The following is a 9,526-nucleotide window of genomic DNA, read 5'->3' on the forward strand; positions in this document are numbered from 1 at the left end:
CTGAAGTAGTTTAAGTCTTTGGTTCTTTTAATTGTGATGATTTTGGCTCACATTTAACAAAAACCCACCAATTCACTATCTCAAAAAATTAGAATATGGTGACATGCCAATCAGCTAATCAACTCAAAACACCTGCAAAGGTTTCCTGAGCCTTCAAAATGGTCTCTCAGTTTGGTTCACTAGGGTACACAATCATGGGGAAGACTGCTGATCTGACAGTTGTCCAGAAGACAATCATTGACACCCTTCACAAGGAGGGTAAGCCACAAACATTCATTGCCAAAGAAGCTGGCTGTTCACAGAGTGCTGTATCCAAGAATGTTAACAGGAAGTTGAGTGGATGGAAAAAGTGTGGAAGAAAAAGATGCACAACCAACTGAGAGAACCACAGCCTTATGATTGTCAAGCAAAATCGATTCAAGAATTTGGGTGAACTTCACAAGGAATGGACTGAGGCTGGGGTCAAGGCATCAAGAGCCACCACACACAGACGTGTCAAGGAATTTGGCTACAGTTGTCGTATTCCTCTTGTTAAGCCACTCCTGAACCACAGACAACGTCAGAGGCGTCTTACCTGGGCTAAGGAGAAGAAGAACTGGACTGTTGCCCAGTGGTCCAAAGTCCTCTTTTCAGATGAGAGCAAGTTTTGTATTTCATTTAGAAACCAAGGTCCTAGAGTCTGGAGGAAGGGTGGAGAAGCTCATAGCCCAAGTTGCTTGAAGTCCAGTGTTAAGTTTCCACAGTCTGTGATAATTTGGGGTGCAATGTCATCTGCTAGTGTTGGTCCATTGTGTTTTTTGAAAACCAAAGTCACTGCACCCGTTTACCAAGAAATTTTAGAGCACTTCTTGCTTCCTTCTGCTGACCAGCTTTTTAAAGATGCTGATTTCATTTTCCAGCAGGATTTGGCACCTGCCCACACTGCCAAAAGCACCAAAAGTTGGTTAAATGACCATGGTGTTGGTGTGCTTGACTGGCCAGCAAACTCACCAGACCTGAACCCCATAGAGAATCTGTGGGGTATTGTCAAGAGGAAAATGAGAAACAAGAGACCAAAAATGCAGATGAGCTGAAGGCCACTGTCAAAGAAACCTGGGCTTCCATACCACCTCAGCAGTGCCACAAACTGATCACCTCCATGCCACGCCGAATTGAGGCAGTAATTAAAGCAAAAGGAGCCCCTACCAAGTATTGAGTACATATACAGTAAATGAACATACTTTCCAGAAGGCCAACAATTCACTAAAAATGTTTTTTTTATTGGTCTTATGATGTATTCTAATTTTTTGAGATAGTGAATTGGTGGGTTTTTGTTAAATGTGAGCCAAAATCATCACAATTAAAAGAACCAAAGACTTAAACTACTTCAGTCTGTGTGCATTGAATTTATTTAATACACGAGTTTCACAATTTGAGTTGAATTACTGAAATAAATGAACTTTTCCACAACATTCTAATTTATTGAGATGCACCTGTATATCGTTAAGGAATATATTGGTATCAAAATAATGATGTTTAATGTGCTTTTTCTACATGCAGAATGACTGGCAGAGTTTACCCATATCATGGCTGATGATGCATTTAAATGTCACATTACAAAAATACATTTAATATAAAATAATTAGTATATTATTATAAATCTATAATATTATAATTCATAATAATGTTAAAATATTATTTATATGATATTATTTATTTAATTATTGATATTAATAATCACTGTAATATTAGTTATATTTTACTGTAATATTATTATTAAACATTTCCTTTTATTTTACTATTATTTATTATACATTTCAGAATGCATTTTTGAGCAACAGTACATTAAGAAAAACGAGCAGGTATTGCATTGGAAGGACTGACAGCTTTATAAGTTTGTTTTGTGGAGATTTTCTAAATAAATCTTGCTCATAGAAACATATACTTAAAAATGACTCCAGTCATAAAGGTTATAAATATCAACACATTTGTGGGACAGAGATGGCAGAGTCTTCACTGAGAAATCAGAAGATCATTTAATACATGTCACAACAAACCTTATTTGGTGTTAATTTTATATTTGATGGATTAAAAAAGTTGCAAGATGCTAACTGAGCCCTTATATTAATTAATTAGTGATTAGCATGCTAATCATAAATTCAATCATAATAGTATTATTATTACCACAGAAAACTGGTCGCTGAAGCTGTTGTTAAATGAATCATGAATGTGTCAGATAATTCACACAAATGAAGGATTCACCACCCATTAAAGATGTAAATGTTGTTCAGATAAAGATCCTGATGAAATGTTTGAACAGATGCAATGCTCGTGACTGCTGTTTGACATGATATCTGGTGTACTGTTAACCATCTTCATTCATGTGAAATGAGTTTTTCTTTGCTTTGTTTTGAGGATATTAATAAAGGTGTCAGCTGACGATTGGAACGGTGTGGGAAACAAGGCCTTTAGAATCGAGCAGGGGATCCTCACATCAAGTGCACATTTGTGTTGTCTTCAGTTTTATGTTACATTTATTTAATTCAAGACTTTATTGCTATCATAACACATATTAGTTCAGAATATAAAAACTTTGCATACTAATACACAAATAAACATTGGATAATGTTCATACTATGATAAATATTGCATACTAGTACAGAGTATAATACATTTTGCATACTAGTACATAGTATACATGCAAACTAGTACATACTATGATAAATATTGCATATTAGTACAGAGTGTAGTACACATGCAAGCTAGTACATACCATGATAAATACTGCATTATAGCACAGAGTATAGTATACATGAAAACAAGTACATACTATGATGAATATTGCATACTAGTACAGAGTATAATACATTTTGCATACTAGTACAGAGTATAGTATACATGCAAACTAGTACATACTATGATAAATATTACATATTAGTACAGAGTGTAGTACACATGCAAGCTAGTACATACCATGATAAATATTGCATATTAGTACAGAGTGTAGTACACATGCAAGCTAGTACATACCATGATAAATATTGCATTCTAGCACAGAGTATAGTATACATGAAAACTAGTACATACTATGATAAATATTGCATACTAGTACAGAGTATAGTATGCATGCAGTCTAGTACATACCATGATAAATATTGCATACTAGTACAGAGTATAGTAGGCATGCAAGCTTATACATACCATGATAAATATTGCATACTAGTATATAGTATGCATGCAATCTAGTACATACCATGATAAATATTGCATAATAGTACAGAGTATATTACGCATGCAATCTAGTACATACCATCATAAATATTGCATACTAATACAGAGTATAGTACGCATGCAATCTAGTACATACCATCATAAATATTGCATACTAGTACAGAGTATAGTACGCATGCAATCTAGTACATACCATGATAAATATTGCATACTAGTATAGAGTATAGTACACATGCAATCTAGTACATACCATGATAAATATTGCATACTAGTACAGAGTGTAGTACGCATGCAATCTAGTACATACCATAAGAAATATTGCATACTGGTACAAAGTATAGTAAACATGTAATCTAGTACATACTATGATAAATACTGTATACTATTACAGAGTATATTACACATGCAAACTAGTACATACTATGATAAATATTGCATACTAATACAGAGTATAATAAATTTTGCATACTAGTACAGAGTATATTAGACATGCAAACTAGTACATACCATAAGAAATATTGCATACTAGTACAAAGTATAGTACACATGTAATCTAGTACATACTATGATAACTATTGCATACTAGTCCAGAGTATAGTACACATGAAAACTAGTACATACTATGATAAATATTACATACTAGTACAGAGTATAGTATGCATGCAATCTAGTACATACCATGATAAAAATTGCATACTAGTACAGAGTATAGTACGCATGCAATCTAGTACATACCATGATAAAAATTGCATACTAGTACAGAGTATAGTACGCATGCAATCTAGTACATACCATGATAAATATTGCATACTAGTACAGAGTATAGTACGCATGCAATCTAGTACATACCATGATAAATATTGCATACTAGTACAGAGTATAGTACGCATGCAATCTAGTACATACCATAAGAAATATTGCATACTAGTACAAAGTATAGTAAACATGTAATCTAGTACATACTATGATAAATACTGCATACTAGTACAGAGTATAGTACACATGCAAACTAGTACATATTATGATAAATATTATATTAGAAAATTAGACGAGCAGAAAATAGAACATTTGTGGGCAGACCTGAAAAAGCGTGTGTGAGCAAGGAGGCCTACAAACCTGACTCAGTTACACCAGTTCTGTCTGGAGGAATGGGACAAAATTCGAGCAACTTATTGTGAGAAGCTTGTGGAAGGTTACCCAAAACATTTGACCCAAGTTAAACAATTTAAAGGCAATGCTACCAAATACTAACAAAGTGTATGTAAACTTCTGACCCACTGGGAATGTGATGAAAGAAATAAAAGCTGAAATAAATCATTCTCTCTACTATTATTCTGACATTTCACATTTTTAAAATAAAGTAGTGATCCTAACTGACCTAAGACAGGGAATGTTCTCAACGATTAAATGTAAGTTATTGTGAAAAACTGAGTTTAAATGTATTTGTCTGAGGTGTATGTAAACTTCTGACTTCAACTGTATATATATATATATAACACATGAAACGATACACAAATTTCACGATATGGTATGATGCATAGCCTCACGATACAATACAATATGAGCACCCACAAATTTTTCACTCAAACTTATTCAAGGATTCAACATGAATGTTTTTTAAATCATAAATGCCACAAAAGTGTCTGACATTGGCAACAAAAAACAGAACAGAGAAAACTAATATGAACTCACAATTTTCATGTTTTTCTTGAGAAAATAAGTTTGTCAAGTCATTTATATTTGTATAGCACTTTTCACAGTATACATCGTTTCAAAGCAGCTTTATAGAAAATCATGCCTTAATATCTGAAAGCCCCCAGTGATCAAGCTGAAGTGACTGTAACAAGGAAAAAAACTTCTTTCAATGATATTTAGTGGTGAAAAAAAAAAACGAAACTAGGTTTCTTACATTGCTGATTTTTATAGTTATGACTCATAACTTATGAGCGTCTTGCTGTGCTTGTCACGCTCAGTGTCGGCTGTTAAACTTACTGCTGATGTTTCAGCCTCACAACTCCACCGATTTGCGTGATGTCGTCGGTGTAAATAAAACAACATGTTTGATGTATTGCAGCACCAGGACATGACACTGTTTAGCAAATTTGACAAGCTGTACCGCTACAGATGGCTTTTGCCATCGATCTTCTCGCCTATGTATTGTAAGTGTGTTGCTCTGTTTTCTTGTGAGCGTTCAGCGCCGCCTCTCCGGGGAGGAGACTGTTCTGCAGCTCTCAATATTGTGCTGCTTGATTTTAATTACACTATAATGTGTTTATGTATCGAACGATACAGATGGTATTGAATCGTGAGCATCGTATTGTACGATACAATATGATATGATATATTTTGACACCCCTAATATATATGTATATACACCGAACAATCATGCCAAAGTGCAAATCACTGAGAACACATTTTTTTCCCCATTCTGATGGTTGATGTGAAAATGAACTGAAGCTCCTGACCCGTATCTGCATGATTTTATGCACTGCACTGCTGCCACATGATTGGCTGATTAGATGGATGACTGTTGGTGCCAGATGGGCTGGTTTGAGTATTTCTGTAACTGCTGATCTCCTGGGATTTTCACACACAACAGTCTCTAGAATTTACTCAGAATGGTGCCAAAAACAAAAAAACATCCAGTGAGCGACAGTTCTGTGGACGGAAATGCCTTGTTGATGAGAGAGGTCAACAGAGAATGACCAGACTGGTTTGAACTGACAAAGTCTATGGTAACTCAGATAACCACTCTGTACAATTGTGATGAGAAGAATATCATCTCAGGCAGGTGGTTTTAATGTTGTGGCTGACCGGTGTATATAATGTATATCAGTGTTTCTGATGCGGTGAATACAGTATGTCTCTGTTTGACAGGTGTATGTGTTTGCCGAGGTACTGGCAGAGGGTGCTGTCAAAATGGGGATGCCCGGCACTTTGGCTCAACGAATTGCAGCACAAACAATACTGGTTGGCATTTGTTCACATGTGTAGTTATCTTCAAAATAATTTATAATGATCTATACATTTTATCATAAACTATAAATGCTGCAATCTCAACTGTATGTCATGGTTTATTGGGTGCTGGTGTGTTACTACACAACACCAGACATAACTTACTAAAGATACTGTATCTAGTCAATCTTTTTAAATATGGAAAAACACTACACACAAAAACACACAAAATATGGTGCTAAGAGAGAAAGAATTGACAAAACGTTAGTAATCGATTGAAAGGTGCTTTTTGAAATGCATTCTTACAGAATCAACAAGGGATGAGAATTCTCTGCTGTATTCTATGATGGAATAGTCTTAATGAAAGAATGTATATATTGACATAGAAAGCCATGTCTTGCTGAAGGCACGCGATGCTGCTTTCAGATTTGGCGACCGGGAAGCCTACAATTTATCCAGGGCCAATCTGAAGATGGGAATTAAAGCAGCAACACAATTACAAACTGCGGATTGAGGACAAATTTAAGAACAATGACCCCCGACGTATGTGGACAGGCATCCATACCCTCACAGATTACAAACCAGCAAACAGTACCCCCCCAACCAGTAATGCCACCCTCCTAGACGAACTGAACACCTTTTATGCTCGCTTTGATCGTGGAAACACAGAACCACCCATAAAAGCTGAGCTCCCACCTGATGATCTGCCGCTCACATTTTCCACCAGTGACGTGTGCTCCACCCTGAGCAGAGTGAATGCACATAAAGCTGCTGGCCCTGATGGCATCCCTGGCCGAGTGCTCAGGGCCTGCGCAGAACAGCTGGCAGATGTCTTCACCAACATTTTCAACCTCTCCTTGGCCCAGGCCATTGTCCCCACCTGCTTCAAAACAGCCACCATTGTACCAGTACCAAAACATGCTGCTGCAGTGGCCCTCAATGACTTCCGCCCCGTTGCTCTTACTCCCATCATCACTAAGTGTTTTGAGAGGCTGGTCCTCTCCCACCTGAAAACATGGCTGCCCCCAACACTGGACCCATATCAGTTCGCCTACAAACCCAATAGGTCAACTAAGGATGCAATCGCCTCAGCTCTTCACTCCGCCCTGACTCACTTGGACAAAAACAACACGTATTTCAGGATGCTATTCACTGATTTCATTTCTGCCTTCAATACTGTGATCCCATCCAAGCTGATCTCCAAGCTTACTGATCTTGGCATCAGCCCCTGCCTCTGCAACTGGACCTTGAACTTTCTCACTAACAGACCACAGTCTGTGAGGATCAGCAACCACAACTCCTCCACCCTCACTTTGAACACTGGTGCACCACAGGGCTGTGTGCTGAGTCCAATCCTCTACTCCCTCTTCACCCACGACTGCATACCTGATCATGGCTCCAACTCCATAATCAAGTTTGCAGATGACACCACGGTGGTAGGCCTGATCAGCGGTGATGATGAGACAGCCTACAGGGAAGAGGTACAGCACCTGGCAGTGTGGTGTGCCAACAACAATCTCACACTCAACACCCAGAAGACCAAGGAGCTGATTGTGGACTACTGGCGGACTAGGAAGGGCCACACATACACTCCCATCTACATTAATGAGGACGAAGTGGAACGTGTGAATAGCTTCAAGTTCCTGGGTGTCCACATCTCTGAAGATCTTTCCTGGACCTACAACACCTCCACTCTGATCAAAAAGGCGCAACAGCGCCTTTACTTCCTTAGGAAGCTAAGGAAACCTCATCTGTCCCCCCCACATGTTGCACTATTGAAAGTATACTAATAAACTGCATCACAGTGTGGTATGGCAACTGCACTGTCTCAAACCAGAAGACCCTCCAGCGGGTGGTGAAAACTGCCCAATACATCACTGGTGTTCAGCTACCCTCCATCAAAGACATTCACCACAAACGCTGCCTAAGGAGGGTGAGAAGCATTATCAAAGACACCTCTCACCCCAACCATGGTCTGTTTACTCCTCTCCCATCTGGGAGTTGCACCAGCAGTCTCAGGAACAGTTTCTTTCCCTCAGCTGTCAGCCTACTGAACTCTAAACTCAGGCACTGAACACTACATCCCACTCAGACTACATTTTTTATTTTTTTATTTTTTTGCACATTCCCTTGCACATTTCTTTGCACATAATTTCTACCTCTTGATGCCACTTGCACTGTTATGGTCACCGGCCATATATATATATATATATATATATATATATATATATATACATATTTATACTTCATTCTGTACAATGCACCTTCATTTGCACCTTGTACTGTATTCATAGACATTTGCAATGAGCTGGTCTCTGCTTCTCTACCTCATAACTTTATATATATATATATATATATATATATATATATATATATATATATATATATATACTCCGCACAATGACAATAAAGTTTAATCTAATCTAATCTAATGTTGGCTGTTGATACGTTGTATGTATGTATAGTTTTATATGTTTAAGGTTGTTTTATGTTTAACATTATTCTACAGTTCTTAACAAACAACTGGGATTCAGAAACCCAAATGGGTCAGATTTTTTATGGACTATTTACCACGGGACCATTTTACAAAATAAGAATATACTAGTTGTATTCTTCCTAAAAGCAGTTGCTTTATATGTATTTCTTGATGCAAAAAATGTTCAACACCAAAGGTTAAAATATTCATTTATTAATTTATATCCATACAAATACAAAAAAATGTCTCAATATTCAAAGAGATTCCATTTGTTTTGTCTGATAACATCAATCAGGCTTTACCTTGAACAATATTATTATTATTATTATTATTATTTATTTATTTATTTATTCTTCAGAAAACAACATTATATAACATGATAAAATAAAAGCTCTTATATCTTATTGAGGATATGATACATCTGGGGAGGTAATTATCCATTTTTTCCAGCAATGAAAAACAAATTTTTACCAAAATATACTAATTAAAGTTTTGAGCAGACACATAAGAAAAGGGCAGACACAAAAGGCTGATATTCAAAAACCGTAATTAAACAACATATTTATTATTATTATTAATAAGCGCTGAACAAGATCGCAAAAAATAAATAAAACGAAATACGAAGAACAAAGGGCGCTGACATTCCACAAAACACATTTCCCATCATTTAATGACGTCATAATGTTCACGGTAGCTTTAGGGATCACTGCTGGAATGTACCATCTTGTAGAGAGTGTTGTGAGGAAAATATGACGAAAACATCTCTTACCGCACTGTTGTATCTCAGTTCGATATTTCTATATTTATACATCTAAGAAGTATAAAATAGTAGAGAAAAACATATTATTTAATCCCCTTCAGTGTAAGATTTTATCGATATTGATG

The sequence above is a fragment of the Myxocyprinus asiaticus genome, chromosome 19 (genome assembly GCF_019703515.2).
Source record: "Myxocyprinus asiaticus isolate MX2 ecotype Aquarium Trade chromosome 19, UBuf_Myxa_2, whole genome shotgun sequence".
Lineage (NCBI taxonomy): Eukaryota > Metazoa > Chordata > Actinopteri > Cypriniformes > Catostomidae > Myxocyprinus > Myxocyprinus asiaticus.